Genomic DNA, 20,599 nt, shown 5'->3' on the forward strand with positions numbered 1-20,599 from the left:
GCAAATGTTTATTAATTTATACCTTATCATGTTACAGAAAGTGTATTCGTACCATAAGAAACTTTTATTTTGATCCCAGGTAGTTTAACTCTAAGAGGTCTAGCAGGCAATCTGCACAAGGGAATCTGGTTAGTTGGATAATTTGCATTTTATATAATATTAAGGCAGGTGGCATCCCTAGAAAAAGCATTTCTAATCCCTAATACTAAGACTAGAAAGAAATTTGTCCACAGGGTCCTTAAAGAGAGGACATGATGACCAATGTCCTCAACAACGTCATTATAATAAACACAAGGACAAGATTCATTGGGCTGTAAATAAATGTTCTTTTACAGTTTTTCTAGAGTTGGAATGCCATAAAACAGGCAAAGGATGGATACAGCTCCAAAAGAATAGCTCTTTATTACTGCAAAGCTGTTGTAGTAAAATTCTCCCACTCCCCTATGAATCATTGCAGACACATAGCCACAGGTACTCAAAGATGACTCAGATCAGTTGCAATGATTCCTAATTACTTTCTTGCAAATCTCTTCTGGTTTCTATTTAACTCCCTATACTATAGTTTCTAAATGGGCAATAGAAATTACATTTCCTTGCTGAACCATTTGACCTGCTTATTGCTGCTGTCATGACTAAAAGAGAAGTCCATGTACATGGTGGAAATATCTGAGTTACCTCTTTCCTGGGGAACCTATATTAAATAATCCCAGTGCTTGTTAAAAATGCAAATTCCTGCCAAATCAAAATCTTATAGGTAAGAGACCTACGTTTATAACAAGCATCAGGGGTAATTTTTTTTTTTTTTTTTTTTTGCGGTACACGGGCCTCTCACTGTTGTGGCCTTGCCCGTTACGGATCACAGGCTCCGGATGCGCAGGCTCAGCGGCCATGGCTCACGGGCCTAGCCGCTCTGCGGCATGTGGGATCTTCCCAGACCGGGGCACGAACCCGTGTACCCTGCATCGGCAGGCACACTCTCAACCACTGCACCACCAGGGAAGCCCCAGGGGTAATTTTTATGAAAATTAAAGCTTGAGACCCTGACTGGAGATTGGATAAAATACTGTGACTCAGCACCATCATGTCCCAGACAAACTCCACATGAGTTCTCTGTTCTCTGTTCATGTCTGTGTACGAAAGGCTGTGTCTACAAAACATTGGAAATGGGATTGGACTTACCTAGAATTTAATCAGACTCCCAACACACAACTCTCTTGACCACAAGAAGCAAGTTAACTACCTGGGAATAGTATATTCCACAATTTCTGGATGACTTGATGTTGGGCCAGGAGGTTCAGCTAATTGCCTTGTGACCCACAGAAAAGCTTCATTCTAGACACAGCCCAGATATCCCCTCTGAATTCTTGGGTTTTTTCCTCTTTTTTTGTTTTTTATTTTATTTTTTTTATACAGCAGGTTCTTATTAGTTATCTATTTCATACATATTAGTGTATATATGTCAATCCCAATCTCCCAATTCATCCCACCACCATCCCCACCCCCCCTGTTTCCCCGCTTGGTGTCCATACGTTTGTTCTGTACATCTGTGTCTCTTATTTCTGCCTTGCAAGCTGGTTCATCTGTACCATTTTTCTAGGTTCCACATATATGCATTAATATACGATATCTGTTTTTCTCTTTCTGACTTACTTCACTTTGTATGACACTTCATCCACATCTCTACAAATGACCCAATTTCGTTCCTTTTTATGGCTGTTTATATATTTTGGAGATTAAAGCTTTGCCCATTGATTCATTTGCAAATATTTTCTCCCATTCTGAGAGTTGTCTTTTCATGTTGTTTATAGTTTCCTTTGCTGTGCAAAAGCTTTTAAGTTTCATTAGGTCCCATTTGTTTATTTTTGTTTTTATTTTCATTACTCTTGGAGGTGGGTCAAAAAAGATCTTGCTGTGATTTATGTCAAAGAGTTTTCTTCCTATGTTTTTCTCTAAGAGTTTTCTAGTGTCCGGTCTTACACTTAGGTCTTTAATCCATTTTGAGTTTATTTTTGTGTATGGTGTTAGGTAGTGTTCTAATTTCATTCTTTTACGTGTAACTGTCCAGTTTTCCCAGCACCACTTATTGAAGAGACTGTCTTTTCTCCATTGTATATCCTTGCCTCTTTGTCATAGATTAGGTGCCCATATGTGCGTGGGTTTATCTTTGGGCTTTCTATCCTCTTCAGTTGATCTGTATTCTGTTTTTGTGCCAGTACCATATTGTCTTGAGTACTGTAGCTTTGTAGTATAGTCTGAAGTCAGGGAGTCTGATTCCTCCAGCTCCAGTTTTTTCCCTCAAGACTGCTTTGGCTATTCGGGGTCTTTTGTGTCTCCATACAAATTTTAAGATTTTTTTGTTCGAGTTCTGTAAAAAATGCCATTGGTAATTTGATAGGGATTGCATTGAATCTGTAGATTGCTATGGGTAGTATAGTCATTTTTCACAGTGTTGATTCTTCCAATCCAAGAACATGGTATATCTTTCCATCTGTGTCATGATTGATTTCTTTCATCAGTGTCTTATAGTTTTCTGAGTACAGGTCTTTTACCTCCTTAGGTAGGTTTATTCCTAGGTATTTTATTCTTTTTGTTGCAATGGCAAATGGGAGTGTTTCCTTAAATTCTCTTTCAGATTTTTCATCATTAGTGTATAGGAATGCCAGAGATTTCTGTGCATTAATTTTGTATCCTGAAACTTTACCAAATTCATTGATTAGCTCTAGTAGTTTTCTGGTGGCATCTTTAGGATTCTCTATGTATAGTATCATGTCATCTGCAAACAGTGACAGTTTTACTTCTTATTTTCCAATTTGTATTCCTTTTATTTCTATTTCTTCTCTGATTTCCATGGCTAGGACTTCCAAATCTATGTTGAATAATAGTGGTGAGAGTGGACATCCTTGTCTGGTTCCTGACCTTAGAGGAAATGCCTTCAGTTTTTCATCATTGAGAATGACGTTTGCTTTGGGTTTGTCATATATGGCCTTTATTATGTTGAGGTAGTTTCCCTCTCTGCCCACTTTCTGGAGAGTTTTTAATCATAAATCGGTGTTGAATTTTATCAAAAGCTTTTTCTGCATCTATTGAGACAATCATATTGTTTTTATTCCTCAATTTGTTAATGTGGTTTATCACATTGATTGATTTGCTTATACTGAAGAATCCCTGTATCCCTGGGATACATCCCACTTGATCATTGTGTGTGATCCTTTTAATGTGTTGTTGGAATCTGTTTGCTAGTATTTTGTTGAGGATTTTTGCATCTATATTCATCAGTGATATTGGTCTGTAATTTTCTTTTTCTGTAGTATCTTTGTCTGGTTTGGGTATCAGAGTGATGGTGGCCTCATAGAATGGGTTTGGGAGTGTTCCTTCCTCTGCAATTTTTTAGAAGAGTTTGAGAAGGACAGGTGTTAGCTCTTCTCTAAATGTTTGTTAGAATTCACCTGTGAAGCCATCTGGTCCTGGACTTTTGTTTGTTGGAGGATTTTTAATCACAGTTTGAATTTCATTACTTGTGATTGGTCTGTTCATATTGTCTTATTTCTTCCTGGTTCAGTCTTGGAAGGTTACACCTTTCTAAGAATTTGTCCATTTCTTCCAGGTTGTCCATTTTATTGGCATAGAGTTGCTTGTAGTAGTCTCTTAGGATGCATTATATTTCTGTGGTGTCTGTTGTAACTTTGCCTTTTTCATTTCTAATTTTATTGATTTGAGCCCTCTGCCTCTTTTTCTTGATGAGTCTGTCTAAAGTTTTATCAATTTTGTTTATCCTCTCAAAGAACCAGCTTTTAGTTTTATTGATATTTGCTACTGTTATCTTTGTTTCTATTTCATTTATTTCTACTCTGATATTTATGATTGCTTTCCTTCTACTAACTTTGGGTTTTGTTTTTTATTCACTCTCTACTTCCTTTAGGTGTAAGGTTAGATTGTTTATTTGAGATTTTTCTTGTTTCTTGAGGTAGGATTGTATTGCTGTAAACTTCCCACTTAGAACTGCTTTTGCTGCATCCCATAGGTTTTGGATCTTTGTGTTTTCATTGTCATTTGTCTCTTGGTATTTTTTTATTTCCTCTTTGATTTCTTCAATGATCTCTTGGTTATTTAGTAACGTATTGTTTAGCCTCCATTTGTTTGTGTTTTTTACAATTTTTTCCCTATAATTGATTTCTAATCTCACAGTGTTGTGGTCAGAAAGGATGCTTGGTATGATTTCAATTTTCTTAAATTTACTGAGGCTTGATTTGTGACCCAAGATGTGATCTATGCTGGAGAATGTTCCATGTGCACTTGAGAAGAAAGTGTAATCTGCTGTTTTTGGATGGAATGTCCAATAAATATCAATTAAATCTGTCTGGTCTATTGTGTCATTTAAAGCTTGTGTTTCCTTATTAATTTTCTGTCTGGATGATCTGTCCATTGGTGTAATTGATGTGTTAAAGTCCCCCACTATTATTGTGTTATTCTCAATTACCTCTTTTATAGCTGTTAGCATTTGCATTATGTATTGAGGTGCTCCTATGTTGGGTGCATAAATATTTACAATTGCTATATCTTCTTCTTGGATTGATCCCTTGATCATTATGTAGTGTCCTTCCTTGTCTCTTATAACATTCTTTATTTTAAAGTCTATTTTGTCTCATATGAGAATTTCCCATCCAGCTTTGTTTTGATTTCCATTTGCCTGGAATATCTTTTTCCATCCTTCCCACTTTCAGTCTGTACATGTCCCTAGGTCTGAAGTGGGTCTCTGGTAGCCAGTATATATATGGGTCTTGTTTTTGTATCCATTCAGTGAGCCTGTGTCTTTTTTTGGAGCATTTAATCCATTCGCATTTTAGGTAATTATCGATATGTATGTTTCTGTTGCTATTTCCGTAATTTTTGGGGGTTTGTTTTTGCAGGTCCTTTTCTTCTCTTGTGTTTCCCACTTAGAGTAGTTCCTTTAGCATTTGTTGTAGAGCTGGTTTGGTGGTGCTCAATCTCTTAGCTTTTGCTTGTCTGTAAAGCTTTTGATTTCTCCATCAAATCTGAATGAGATCCTTGCCAGGTGGAGTAATCTTTGTTGTAGGTTCTTCCCTTTCATCACTTTAAATATACTTTGCCACTCCCTTCTGGCTTGTAGAGTTTCTGCTGAGAAATCAGCTGTTAACCTTATGGGAGTTCCCTTGTATGTTATTTGTTGTTTTTCCTTTGTTGCTTTCAATAATTTTTCTTTGTCTTTAATTTTTGTCCATTTGATTACCACGTGTTTTGGCATGTTTCTCCTTGGGTTTGTCCTGCCTGGGACTCTATGTGCTTCCTGGACTTGGGTGGTGATTTCCTTTCCCATGTTAGGGACGTTTTCAACTATAATCTCTTCAAATATTTTCTCGGGTTCTTTCTGTCTCTCTTCTCTTTCTGGGACCCCTATAATGTGAATGTTGGTGCATTTAATGTTGTTCCAGAGGTCTCTTAGGCTTTCTTCATTTCTTTTCATTCTTTTTTCTTTATTCTGTTCTGCAGCTGTGAATTCCACCATTCTGTCTTCCAGGTCACTTATCTGTTCTTCTGCCTCAGTTACTCTGCTATTGATTCCTTCTAGTGTATTTTTTATTTCAGTTATTGTATTGTTTATCTCTACTTGTTTGTTCTTTAATTCTTGTAGGTGTTTGTTCTTTAATTCTTCTAGGTCTTTATTAATCATTTCTTGCATCTTCTTTATCTTTGCCTCCTTTCTTTTTCCAAGGTCCTGGATCATCTTCACTGTCATTATTCTGAATTCTTTTTCTGGAAGGTTGCCCATATCCACTCATTTAGTTGTTTTTCTGGGGTTCTATCTTGTTCCTCATTTGGTACATAGTCCTCTCCCTCTTCATTTTGTCTGTCTTTCTCTCAATGTAGTTTTTGTTCCACAGGCTGCAGGACTGTAGTTCTTCTTGCTTCTGCTGTCTGCCCTCTCTCCCCTCTGAATTCTTGATCTAAATTTATATATGTGATAAACTTCATGTCCTGCTTATACCTCTGACTCAAATTAACATGTACTTTCACCTCCTTTTTTTTCAGTGTTCTGCCATCTTAAATAGAAAGTCCAACTTGCCTGCATGCATGCGAGAAACCTCAGAGCCAACTCAACTTTTCTTTCTCTCTCATTTTCACACCCTAATCAGTGAACAAATTCTGTGGATTCTTTATAAACTAACAGTGTGTCGATTACAACTTTCTAGTCCTTCCAACTAGATTGATATCCTAATCTTAGCCCATCATTCTCTTGTAACTGGTCATTTGCATCAACTCCCTAATATATGTTAGAGCCTCAGACTCAGATTCAGTGAACATCCCTGAATCATCTACTGTAACTCATCATTGGGCTGGGTATTTCCACATATTTATCTCACTTCATTCTCATAAAATTCTGTTATTATTGTTCCCGTTGGCAGCTGGAGAATTACTTCAGTAAGATCGTGCAATCACTGAATGGCAAAGCCAGGATTTCCATCCCAATCTTGTAACTCAGAATTGAGCTGTCTCAGGTTTCTCACCTTGAGTCTATTCTTCACCGTGCTGCTATGGTTATCTTCCTTGGACACAGGTTAGGTCATAGTACTCCCTGCTCAAAAACTAAAATCATTCTCTAATCTCTATAGCAGTGTTTCTAAAAATTACGTACTCTATCAATAAAAAAATTTGACTATGCATCCAATGTACATAGACATGCATTTATTTATGAAACATTTGCATTTGCGAAGTATACTAGTATATATTATATATATATAGAAATATGAATTTAAAGGGAGAGAGAATAAAATATAAATAGAAGTTATAGTATATTTTTTTCATGCTGCTGTGGATTTTTAACCTTCTCAGGGAATTTCATTGCACTTCAGACACCACTGAATTCAAGTTTAAGGGCCTCTGTGATCTGGCCTCAACCCAAATTTTTGAGCTTACCTTTTAGAAATTTCCTTTCAGTCCTCTCTACCTAAGCCTCAGTGCTTTACTCACAGTTTCTTGTAAATACAGTGCACTTTCATGTCTTTTTCTTTGCTCCAATTGTTTCATCAGCCAGAAGTGAGCAATATCCTTTTTTTGCCAGCAGAAAACTATTCTGTTAGACTAATCAAAAAAAATTCTGTCTCCTTCATCAAAAGACCCTAGTCCAAAGCAACCAGTCATTGAGCACATGGCTTATATCTCCATCACGACATTTATTTTACATTTATTTTATTCTGCTGTTTACTCTGTGTTTTAGAGTTGTGTACTTCTCTTTGTTATTCATTATAGTGACATCTTTGAATACAGTAATTATGTCACATTCATTTCTGCATTTCTCATAAGGTGTACTATATTTAATTAAATAGTACATTTTAAATAAACATTTGTGAACTGAATAGGAGAATATTGGCTTTTGTGAATTCAAAGAATATCCTACATGTAAAAAAGTCAAAATAGAATCATACAGAGGAGCAGACAGAGAGAAGGAACCAAGAAAAGAGCTGAGGAGATTGGTTCAAGGTGGCGGAGTAGATGGACTTGCTCTCACTCCCTCTGGTGAGAGCACCGGAATCACAACTAACTGCAGAACCGTCATTGACAGGAAGACACTGGAACTCACCAGAAAAGATACCCCACATCTAAAGGCAAAGGAGAAGCCACAATGAGATGGTAGGAGGGGTGCAATCACAGTAAAATCAAATCCCATAACCGCTGGGTGGGTGGCTCACAAAGTGGAGAACACATATACCACAGAAGTCCAACCACTGGAGTGAAGGTTCTGAGCCCCACGTCAGGCTTCCCAACCTTGGGGTCCAGCAACGGGAGGAGGAATTCCTAGAGAATCAGACTTTGAAGGCTAGTGGGATTTGATTGCAGGACTTCGACAGGACTAGGAGAAACAGAGACTCCACTCTTGGAGGGCACACACAAAGTAGTGTGCTCGTCGGGACCCAGGGGAAGGAGCAGTGACCCCTTAGGAGACTGAACCAGAGCTACCTGCTAGTGTTGGAGGGTCTCCTGCAGAGGTGGGGGGTGGATGTGGCTCACCGTGGGGACAAGGACGCTGGTGGCAGAGGTTCTGGGAGGTACTCCTTGGCGTGAGCCTTCCCAGAGTCCACCATTAACCCCACCAAAGAGCCTGGGTAGGCTCCAGTGTTGGGTCGCCTAAGACCAAAAAACCAACAGGGAGGGAACCCAGCCCCACCCATCAGCAGACAAGTGGATTAAAGTTTTACTGAACTCTGCCCACCAGAGCAACACCCAGCGCTCCCACCACCAGTTCCTCCCATCAGGAAGCTTGCACAAGCCTTTTAGATAGCCTCTTCCACCAGAGGGCAGACAGCAGAAGCAAGAAGAACTACAATCCTGCAGCCTGTGGAACAAAAACCACATTCACAGAAAGATAGATAAGATGAAAAGGCAGAGTTGAAACTGTGATTAAAAATCTTCCAACAAACAAGTCAAGGACCAGGTAGCTTCACAGGTGAATTCTATGAAACAGTTAGAGAAGAGCTAACATCCATCCTTATCAAACTCTTCCAAAAAGTTGCAGAGGAAGGAATACTCATTCTATGAGGCCACCATCACCCTGATACCAAAACCAGACAAAGATACTCCAAAAAAAGAAAATTACAGACCAATATCACTGATGAATATAGATGCAAAAATCCTCAACAAAATACTAGCAAACAGAATCCAACAACACATTAAAAGTATCATACACCATGATCAAGTGAGATTTATCCCAGGGATGCATGGATTCTTCAGTATATGCAAACCAATTAATCTGATACAGCATATTAACAAATTGAAGAAGAAAAACCATATGATCACCTCCGTAGATGCAGAAAAATCTTTTGACAAAATTCAACATGCATTTATGATAAAAACTTTCCAGAAAGTGGGCAGAGAGGGAAGCTACATCAGTGTAATAAAGGGCATATACGACAAACCCACAGAAAACATCATTCTCAATGGTGAAAAACTGAAGGCATTTTCTCTAAGGTCAGGAACCAGACAAGGATGTCCACTCTCACCACTATTATTCAACATAGTTTTGGAAGTCCTAGCCACGGAAATCAGAGAAGAAATAGAAATAAACGGAATACAACTTGGAAAAGAAGCAGTAAAACTATCAGTGTTTGCAGATGACATGACACTATACATAGAGAATCCTAAAGGTGCTACCAGAAAACTACTAGAGCTAATCAATGAATTTGGTAGTGTTGCAGGATACATAATTAATGCACAGAAATCTCTTTTATTCCTGTACACTAATGATGAAAAATCTGAAAGAGAATTTAAGGAAACACTCCCATTTGCCATTGCAACAAAAAGGATAAAATACCTAGGAATAAACCTACTTAAAGAGGTAAAAGACCTGTACTCAGAAAACTATAAGACACTGATGAAAGAAATCAATCATGACACAGATGGAGAGTTATACCATGTTCTTGGATTGGAAGAATCAACATTGTGAAAGTGACTATACTACCCAGAGAAATCTACAGATTCAAAGCAATCCCTATCAAATTACCAATGGCATTTTTGACAGAACTCGTAAAAGAAAATCTTAAAATTTGTATGGAGACACAAAAGACCCCAAATAGCCAAAGCAGTCTTGAAGGAAAAAACTGGAGCTGGAGGAATAAGACTCCCAGACTTCAGACTATACTACAAAGCTATAGTAATCAAGACAATATGGTACTGGCACAAAAACAGAATATAGATCAATGGAGCATGATAGAAAGCCCAGAGATAAACCCACGCACCTATGTTCAACTAATCTATGACAGAGGAGGCAAGGATATACAATGGAGAAAAGACAGTGTCCTCAATAAGTGGTTCTGAGAAAAGTGGACAGCTACATGTAAAAGAATGAAATTAGAACATTCCCTAAGACCACACTCAAAAATAAACTCAAAATGGATTAAAGACCTAAATGTAAGACTAGACCCTATAAAACTATTAGAGGAAAACATAGGAAGAACACTCTTTGACATAAATCACAGCAAGATCTTTTTTGATCCACCTCCTAGAGCAATGGAAATAAAAACAAAAATAAACCAGTGGGACATAATGAAACTTAAAAGCTTTTGCAAAGCAAAGGAAACTACAAACAGGACAAAAAGACAACCCTCAGAATGGGGGAAAATATTTGCAAATGAATCATCGGACAAAGGATTAATCTCCAAAATATATAAACAGCTCATGCAGCTCAGTATTAAAAAAACAACAACAACAACCCAATTCAAAAATGGGCAGAAAACCTAAATAGACATTCCTCCAAAGAAGACATACAGATGGCCAAGAAGCACATGAAAAGCTGCTCAACATCACTAATTATTAGAGAAATGCAAATCAAAACTACAATGAGGTATCACCTCACGCCAGTTAGAATGGGCATCATCATAAAATCTACAAACAACAAATGCTGGAGAGGGTGTGGAGGAAAAGGAGCCCTCTTGCACTGTTGTTGGGAATGTAAATTGATACAAACACTATGGAAAACAGTATGGAGGTTCCTTAAAAAACTAAAAATAGAATTAACATATGACCCAGCAATCCCACTACTAGGCCTATACCCAGAGAAAACCATAATTCAAAAAGACACATGCACCCCAGTGTTCATTGCAGCACTATTTACAATAGCCACGTCATGGAAGCAAGCTAAATGCCCATCGACAGACAATTGGGTAAAGAAGATGTGGTACATATATTCAATGGAATATTACTCAGCCATAAGAAGGAACGAAATTGGGTCATTTGTAGAGATGTGGATGGATCTAGAGACTGTCATACAGAGTGAAGTAAGTCAGAAAGGGAAAAACAAATATCGTGTATTAACGCATATATGTGGAATCTAGAAAAATGGTACAGATGAACTGGTTTGCAGGACAGAAATAGAGACACAAACGTAGAGAACAAACGTATGGACACCAAGGGGGGAAAGTGGCAGGGGGTGCGAAGGAGAGTTGGTGTGATGAATTGGGAGTTTGGGATTGACATGTATACACTAATATGTATAAAATGGATAACTAATAAGAACCTGCTGTATAAAAGATAAAATAAAATTCAAAAAAAAAATTGAAATAGAAACTATCCCATTTTCTTTGTTGTGATGTATATTTTCTGCCAGGCAATGACATGTGGACAGTAGACCATTTTCATGAAAACTTAAAGCTGAATAAGGCACACTTAAGGTTCATCGTAATAGGAAAGTTGCTACTCTTTGAACATAGTTCCAAACTCTTGAACATTAGTTGCATTGAGCAACAACTGAAAGCATGTGAACTCTTTTCTTTCCTTTCTGCCTATTTAATATTCTCATTGCCAAATGGAGAAGAACGTTTGAACCAGAAGGAAACTTAACGAGCATGTGAATCAACTCCTTCACTTCACAGAAGTGGAAACTGAGGCTCAGAGGCTTTAAATGACTGCCCAAACGTCTGCTTCCAGTTCATGCTGAGCTAGGACTGGAACCTGGTTTCTAGTCTTAGACCAGTGTCCATTCTCTGGGTCAACACTGCCTCTATTGGTAGCTTTCTGTTCTGTGCATCATTAAACTGTGACACAACTTGTGGGAACTAACTGAAAGAAGTGTGGATTGTCCTACACCTGCTTCTCAAACTAGGATTTATATGTACCTTCCAGAAGTCCCTGGAGCCACAGCCTAAACATCTTAACATTTTCCTGGGAGTGTAAGTTTTCCTCAAAAAAATTTTTTGGGAGAAGAAAATTATTATTTTCATATTATAACAAACACTAATTTAGAATAATTACTATGATAAATCTAGAGCAATTTTGTAGTTGCAGAATCCTATACCCCTGGATGTGCTGATATTCACACCCTCTTTGCAGTAAAGAAATTTTGGTGGAAAGTCTGAGAAGTACTGAGCTAAGTTATACCTTTGTTATAAAGGACATCTGTGGTTTACCTTTCTTGGAAGAAAGCATAAATTAAAGCTAAAAATAATTTACCTTTGCTTTTTTTAACCTCTTCTACAATCTGACTTTCATCCCAACCATTGTACAGATATGGCTCTGTATGTGGCTTATTGCTAAATCCAATGGAAACTTTTCTTCTTTTTTCTTTTTCCTCCCTCCTTCCCTCCCTCCCTCCCTGCCTCCCTCCCTCTCTCCCTCCCTTCCTTCCTTCTTATGAATAAAGGGCTTTTATTGCATTTTAAAAAATTAAAAAAATTTTGGGACTTCCCTGGTGGTCCAGTGGTTAAGAATCCATCTTGCAGTGTAGGGGATGCTGGTTCGATCCCTGGTTGGGGAACTAAGATCCAACATACTGTGTGGCAACTAAGCCAGCCTGCTGCACCTACTGAGCCCACGTGCTCTGGAGCCTGCATGCTACAGCTAGAGAGCCTGCATGCCACAACTAATGAGCCCATGAGCTCTGGAGCCTGAACACCACAACTGGAGAGTAACCCACACACCCCAACGAAAGATCCCACATGCTGCAAGTAAGACCTGATGCAGCCAATAAATAATTTTAAAAAATTAGAAAAATTTTCATAAAAGTTTTATTAAGATATAATTCACATACCACACAATCGACCCATTTAAAGTGTACAATTCCATGACTGTCTATATCTTTATAAAATTGATTCTTTATTGAGATATAACTGACATATAACATTGTGTAAGTTTAAAGTATACAACATGTTGATTTGATACATTTATATATTGAAATGTGATTACCACTGTAGCTTAAGCTAACACCTCTATCATGTTCCATAATCAGCATTTCTTTTTTGTGGTGAGGACATTTAAGATCTAGTCTCTTAGCAACTTTGAAATATATAAGACATTATTGTTGACAATCACTATGCTGTGCACTAAAATATAACAAATGGGGTTTTAGGAATCATCTCACATCTTCTTGTTTCTATAGCTGGATAACTCTTAAATCTTCATCAACCCGCTAAATTGTTCCTTTTTCAGAGACAAAGATACCTTTACAAAAGTTGAGAGTTTGATTTAATGGTCTTCATTCTCTCAGTACATGTGGCAAAGAGAGAACATCTCAGTCCTTACTTTCTTGACCTCCCTATGGCATTTGACACTGCCGACTGCCTTTCCTTCCTGAAAATGTCTTTTCTTCCTTTGGCTCCATAGGCTTCACTTTCTTGCTTAGTCTCCAGCTGCTCTGGACAAAGACTCTTCCTGCCTTTTTTTTTCAAGGTGATTTTTCTTTTCTCTTCTCTTGAGCTCTAGATTCACATACACCACTGACCTCTGCACAATTCCTCTTAGAACTTAGAAAGACACTTCAACCTCAACAAATTGACCTCATTCTTTTGTTCCCCACCCTCACTACCATGCCTCCTGTTTCTCTGGACTATTTTTATCACCCTGGCCCTAATTTACTATTTTTCCTGTGGTTCCTGTTTTGTGGTGTAAATAACCACTGACCAGCCAGCTACCTGAGCATCTTTCTTCATTTTTCCTTTTCCCTCACCTTCCTCATTCATTCCATCACCATGAACTACCTCGTAAATATTTTCCAAAGCCATTCACCAAAACCGCAATGACTACCACCCAAGTCTAGATCACTATTATGTCTCACCTTGTTCTCTTCAACAACCTCTTCATTTATTTCACAGTCCCAGGTCTTGCTCTTCTCATAAATACAGAATGGGAAGAAGAAAACTTTCCAGGAACTGTTAGAAATGTAATAAAACTGTCAAAATTGGTAAGTCACATTCTACTCTTTTGTGACAGTTTCTAAAAGCATAGCTTAAGAAAAATCCTGGTAGACCATACAAAGAAAAAATAAGCATTTGATATGCCAACTGATAATGACACTTCAATTATACCACCCTGTGGAGACTGACCAAATCCAAGTATCTATGCCTCAAATAAAATTTTAAGCACACTATATCTATTTACAGTTTTACTCTGCCTTCTGAAGCCAGACAGACTCTTCCTAACATGCAAACTATGTCCCATCCCCTGCTCCATACCCTTCAGTGGCTCCCTGTTGCCATCTGAGTAAATTCAGAACACCTTAATTTGGTTTCTAACCCTGATCTCGTCTTCATTTACCTCTCTATTTTCGTGACCCCTTCGCACTGTAGCCAGATCTAACACCTTTTCAGTTTCCCAAATTCATCATGCTCCTTGCCTCCCTCTGCATTTCCTTTTCCAAATTTGATTGGCTAAAGCAGTGCTGTGCCGGTGAATGTTTACCAGTCGCCTATCTGGGGTGAGAAAGAGGGAGAGCCCTGATTTGTAACATTTGACAATTTCCATGATGAAAATGCTCTCACTGTGGCTGATTTCAAGCTACCCACGTCATGTCACTGAACATGAAATTGGAGAGAGACATACACAGTTAGCTCCAGCAAGCAGGTATGAGCCTGCTTCAGCACACCCCTGGGTTAAATCTTACACATCCTTCAGATTCTAGCTTAGCTGTCCCTTTTGCTGAGAATGCTTTCTTGATCATGTCATATGCTTCCACTGCAGCCTGTTAATAGCCTGTTTCTACACTTATCATGTAACAATGCAATTTCCTGTGCACCTCTCTGACTCTACAGCTAGACTATAAGCTCCTTAGGGGCAGAGGTTGTGTCTTATTCACCATCGTCTCTCCAGAGTCTTCCAGAGTGCTCAAAACATAGTAGTTCTTAAATAAATGTTTGTTAAATAAATGAGTGAATGTCTAAAAACTAATAATAATAACTTAATATCAAGTGCTCGCTTTACGCCAGCCACTATCCTAACTGGTTTGTATGCATTACCTCATTTAATTTTCCTCAAAATCCTATGGCGGAACGTTTCATTACCACCATTTTACAGCTGAGAAAGATTGATGCTTAGAGCAGCTAAAGCTCAAATTCACACAGAAACTAGTGGAGCCATATATAAATTCACACAGTGTGACTCTACCTTGAACACTTATCTACTACATTATTCTGACTTATTCTTATTCCAAGTTGAATAAAACTAGCATTTTTACGTAGTTGATTTTTGTGAAGAACGTTCAAGATCTAAGTCACTTTTATTTGGGGCTTCTACAGAGGTCCGGACTCTCTCAAACACTGTCACTGACATTGTAAATTAGTGCAAACTTAATGGTCAACAGTTGGCATTATGGCCTCTTAAAATACTCATTTGCTTTTAATCAGTTCGAGTTTTCAGAAAATAATCAGAAACATGGACAATATTTTGTGGCCAAAGCATTTATTCCTAGTGGTTTTAAAACTAACTTTTTGCTTTAGAATAGTTTTAGATTTCCAGAAAAATTGCAAGAAATAATACATAGAATTTCTATATATTGCACACACAGTTTCCCCTATCATTAACATCTTACCATCTTATGGAATATTTGTCACAATGAATGAACCAATATTAATACATTTTTTTCTTTTTTTAAATTTAAAAAATATTTATTTATTTATTTTTGGGTGCATCAGGTCTTAGTTGCAGCATGCAGGGTCTTTTGTTGCAGTGCACTGGCTTCTCTCTAGTGGTGGCTCAGTAGGCTCAGTAGTTACGCGCGGGAGCTTAGTGGTCCTGCGGGATGTGGGATATTAGTTCCCCGACCAGGGGTCAAACCCACGTCCCCAGCATTAGAAGGCGGATTCTTAACTACTGGGCCACCAGGGAAGTCCAAAACGTTGGCTCTTTTTTATTTTTACTGTCTTTATTGGAGTATAATTGCTTAACAATGGTGGGTTAGTTTCTGCTTTATAACAAAGTGAATCAGCTATACATATGCATATATCCTCATATCTCTTCCCTCTTGCATCTCCCTCCCACCTTCGCTATCCCACCCCTCTAGGTGGTCACAAAGAACTGAGCTGATCTCCCTGTGCTATGCGACTGCTTCCCGTTAGCCATCCATTTTACATTTGGTAGTGTATATAAGTCCATGCCACTCTCTCACTTCATCCCAGCTTACCCTTCCCACTCCCCGTGTCCTGAAGTCCATTCTCTACGTCTGCGTCTTTATTCCTGTCCTGACCGTAGGTTCTTCAGAACCATTTTTTTAGATTCCATATATATGTGTTAGCATATGGTATTTGTTTTTCTCTTTCTGACTTACTTCACTCTGAAAGACAGACTCTAGGTCCATCCACCTCACTAGAAATAACTATTTCATTTCTTTTTATGTCTGAGTAATATTCCATTTTATATATGTACCACATCTTCTTTATCCATTCATCTGTCGATGGACACTTATGTTGCTTCCATGTCCTGGCTATTGTAAATAGAGCTGCAATGAACATTGTGGTACATGACACTTTTTAAATTATGGTTTTTTCAGGGTATATTGCCCAGTAGTGGGATTGCTGTGTCGTATGGTAGTTCTATTTTTCATTTTTTAAGGAACCTCCATACTGTCCTCCATAGTGGTTGTATCAATTTACATTCCCACCAACAGTGCACGAGAGTTCCCTTTTCTCCACCCCCTCTCCAGCATTTATTGTTTGTACTTTTTAAATTTTTTTTGCAGTACGCGGGTCTCTCACTGTTGTGGCCTCTCTCACTGCGGAGCACAGGCTCCGGACGCGCAGGCTTAGCGGCCATGGCCATGGGCCCAGCCGCTCCGTGGCACATGGGATCCTCGCGGACCGGGGCATGAACCCGTGTCCCCTGCATCGGCAGGCTGACTCTCAGCCACTGCACCACCAGGGAAGCCCTGTTTGTAGAATTTTTGATGATGGCCATTCTGACCGGTGTGAGGTGATACTTCATTGTAGTTTTGATTTGCATTTCTCTAATGATTAGTGATGTTGAGCATTCTTTCATGTCTTTGTTGGCAATTTGTATGTCTTCCTTGGAGAAATCTCTGTTTAGGTCTTCTCCCCATTTCTGGATTGGGTTGTTTGTTTTTTTGTTATTGAGCTGCAAGAGCTGCTTGTAAATTTTGGGTATTAATCCTTTGTCAGTTGCTTCATTTGCAAATATTTTCTCCCATTCTGAGGGTTGTCTTTTCGTCTTCTTTATGGTTTCCTTTGCTGTGCAAAACCTTTTAAGTTTCATTAGTTCCCATTTGTTTATTTTTGTTTTTATTTCCATTTCTCTAGGAGGTGGGTCAAAAAGGATCTTGCTGTGATTTATGTCATAGAGTGTTCTGCCTAAGCTTTCCTCTAAGAGTTTTATAGTGTCTGGCCTTACATTTAGGCCTTTAATCCATTTTGACTTTATTTTTGTGTATGGTGTTAGGGAGTGTTCTAATTTCATTCTTGTATACGTAGCTGTCCAGTTTTCTCAGCACCACTTATTGAAGAGGCTGTCTTTTTTCCATTGTATATTCTTGCCTCCTTTATCAAAAATAAGGTGACCATATGTGCGTGGGTTTATCTCTTGGCTTTCTATCCTGTTGCATTGATCTGTATTTCTCTTTTTGTGCCAGTACCATACTGTCTTGATTACTGTAGCTTTGTAGTATAGTCTGAAGTCAGGGAGCCTGATGCCTCCAGCTCCAGTTTTCTTTCTCAATATTGCTTTGGCTATTTGGGGTCTTTTGTGTTTCCATACAAATTGTGAAATTTTTTGTTCTAGTTCTGTGAAAAATTCCATTGGTAGTTTGATAGGGATTGAATTGAATCTGTAGATTGCTTTGGGTAGTAGAGTCATTTTCACAATGTTGATTCTTTCAATTCAAGAACATGGTATATCTCTCCATCTGTTTGTATTATCTTTAATTTCTTTCAGTGTCTTATAGTGTTCTGCATACAGGTCTTTTGTCTCCTTAGGTAGGTTTATTCCAGGATATTTTATTCTTTTTGTTGCAGTGATAAATGGGAGTGTTTCCTTAATTTCTCTTTCAGATTTTTCATCTTTAGTGTATAGGAATGCCAGAGATTTCTGTGCATTAATTTTGTGTCCTGCAACTTTACCAAATTCATTGATTAGCTCTAGTAGTTTTCTGGTAGCATCTTTATGATTCTCTATGTAAAGTATCATGTCATCTGCAAACTGTGACAGCTTTACTTCTTCTTTTCCAATTTGGAGTCCTTTTATTTATTTTTCTTCTCTGATTGCTTTGGCTAAAACTTCCAAAACTGTGTTGAATAATAGTTGTGAGAGTGGGCCACCTTGTCTTATTCCTGATCTTTGTGGAAATAGTTTTAGTTTTTCACCATTGAGAACAATGTTGGTTGTGGATTTGTCATATATGGCCTTTATTATGTTGAGATAAGTTCTCTCTCTGCCTACTTTCTGGAGGGTTTTTTATCATGAATGGGTGTTGAATTCTGTCAAAATATTTTTCTGTATCTATTGAGATGATCATAGATTTTTTATTCTTCAATTTGCTAATATGGTTTATCACATTGATTGATTTGTGTATATTGAAGAATTCTTGTATTCCTAGGTAAACCCCACTTGATCATGCTGTATGATCCTTTTAATGGGTTGTTGGATTCTGTTTGCTGGTATTTTGTTGAGGATTTTTGCATCTATGTTCATCAGTGATATTGGCCTGTAGTTTTCTTTATTTGTGACATATTTGTATGGTTTTGGTATCAGGGTGATGATGGCCTCGTAGAATGAGTTTGGGAGTGTTCCTCCCTCTGCTATATTTTGGAGGAGTTTGAGAAGGATAGGTGTTAGCTCTTCTCTAAATGTTTGATAGAATTTGCCTGTGAAGCCATCTGATCCTGTGCTTTTGCTTGTTGGAAGATTTTTAATCAGAGTCTCGATTTCAGTGCTTTTGATTGTTCTGTTTATATATTTTTTCTTCCTTGTTCAGTCTCAGAAGGTTGTGCTTTTCTAAGAATTTGTCCATTTCTTCCAGGTTTTCCATTTTATTGGCATATAGTTGCTTGTAGTAATCTTTCATGATCCTTTGCATTTCTTCAGTGTCACTTTTTACTTTTCCTTTTTCATTTCTAATTTTATTGCTTTGAGTCTTCTCCCTTTTTTTCTTGACAAGTCTGGCTAATGGTTTATCAATTTTGTTTATCTTCTCAAAGAACCAGCTTTTAGTTTTATTGATCTTTGCTATTGTTTCCTTCATTTCTTTTTCATTTATTTTGGATATGATCTTTATGATTTCTTTCCTTCTTCTAACTTTGGTTTTTTTTGTTCTCTTTCTCTAATTGCTTTAGATGTAAGGTTAGGTTGTTTATTTGAGATGTTTCTTGTTTCTTCAGGTAGGATTTTATTGTTATAAACTTCCCTCTTAGAACTGCTTTTGCTGCCTCCCATAGGTGTTTTCATTTTCAGTTGTTTCTAGGTTTTTTTTGATTTCCTCTTTGATTTCTTTAGTGACCTCTTGGCTATTAAGTAGTGTATTGTTTAGCCTCTATGTGTTTGTATTTTTTACAGATTCTTTTCCTGTAATTGATATCTAGTCTCATAGCATTGTGGTTGGAAAAGATACTTGATACGATTTCAATTTTCTTAAATTTATCAAGGCTTGATTTATGACCTAAGTCAAGATATGATCTATCCTGGAGAATGTTCCATGAGCAGTTGAGAAGAAAGTGTATTCTGTTGTTTCTGGATGGAATGTCCTATAAACATCAATTAAGTCCATCTTGCTTAATGTATCATTTAAAGCTTGTGTTTATTTGTTTTCATTTTGGATGATCTGTCCATTGGTGAAAGTGGGGTTTTAAAGTCCCCTAGTATGATTGTGTTAGTGTTGATTTCCTCTTTTATGGATGTTTGCATTTGCCTTATGTATTGAGGTGCTCCTATGTTGGATGCATAAATATTTACAATTGTTGTATCTTCTTCTTGGATTGATCCCCTGATTGTTATGTAGTGTCCTTCTTTGTCTTTTGTAATAGTCTTTATTTTAAAGTCTATTTTGTCTGATATGAGAATTGCTACTCCAGCTTTCTTTTGATTTCCATTTGCATGGAATATCTTTTTCCATCCCCTCACTTTCAGTCTGTATGTGTCCCTAGGTCTGAAGTGGGTCTCGTGTAGACAGCATATGTATGGGTCTTGTTTTTGTATCCATTCAGCCAGTCTATGTCTTTTGGTTGGACCATTTAATCCATTTACATTTAAGGTAATTATCAATAGGTATGTTCCTATTACCATTTTCTTAATCGTTTTGGGTTTGTTATTGTAGGTCTTTTCCTCCTCTTGTGTTTCCTGCCTAGAGAAGTTCCTTTAGCATTTGTTGTAGAGCTGGTTTGGTGGTGCTGAATTCTCTTACCTTTTGCTTGTCTGTAAAAGTTTTAATTTCTCTGTCCAATCTGAATGAGATCCTTGCTGGGTAGAGTAATCTTGGTTGTAGGTTTTCCCCTTTCATCACTTTAAATGTGTCCTGCCTCTCCCTTCTAGGTTGCAGAATTTCTGCCGAAAGATCAGCTGTTAACCTTATGGGGATTCCCTTATATGTTATTTGTGGGTTTTCCCTTGCTATTTTTAATATTTTTTCTTTTTATTTAATTTTTGATAGTTTGATTAATATGTGTCTTGGTGTATTTCTCCTTGGATTTATCCTGTATGGGACTCTCTGTGCTTCCTGGACTTGATTAACTATTTCCTTTCTCATATTAGGGAAGTTTTCAACTGTAATCTCTTTAAATATTTTCCCGTCCCTTTCTTTTTCTCTTCTTCTTCTGGGACCCCTATAACTTGAATGTTGTTGCGTTTAATGTTGTTCCAGAGGTCTCTTAGACTTTCCACAATT

This window comes from Lipotes vexillifer, unplaced genomic scaffold (assembly GCF_000442215.2).
Source record: "Lipotes vexillifer unplaced genomic scaffold, Lipotes_vexillifer_v1.1 scaffold841, whole genome shotgun sequence".
NCBI classification, from domain to species: Eukaryota; Metazoa; Chordata; class Mammalia; order Artiodactyla; family Lipotidae; genus Lipotes; species Lipotes vexillifer.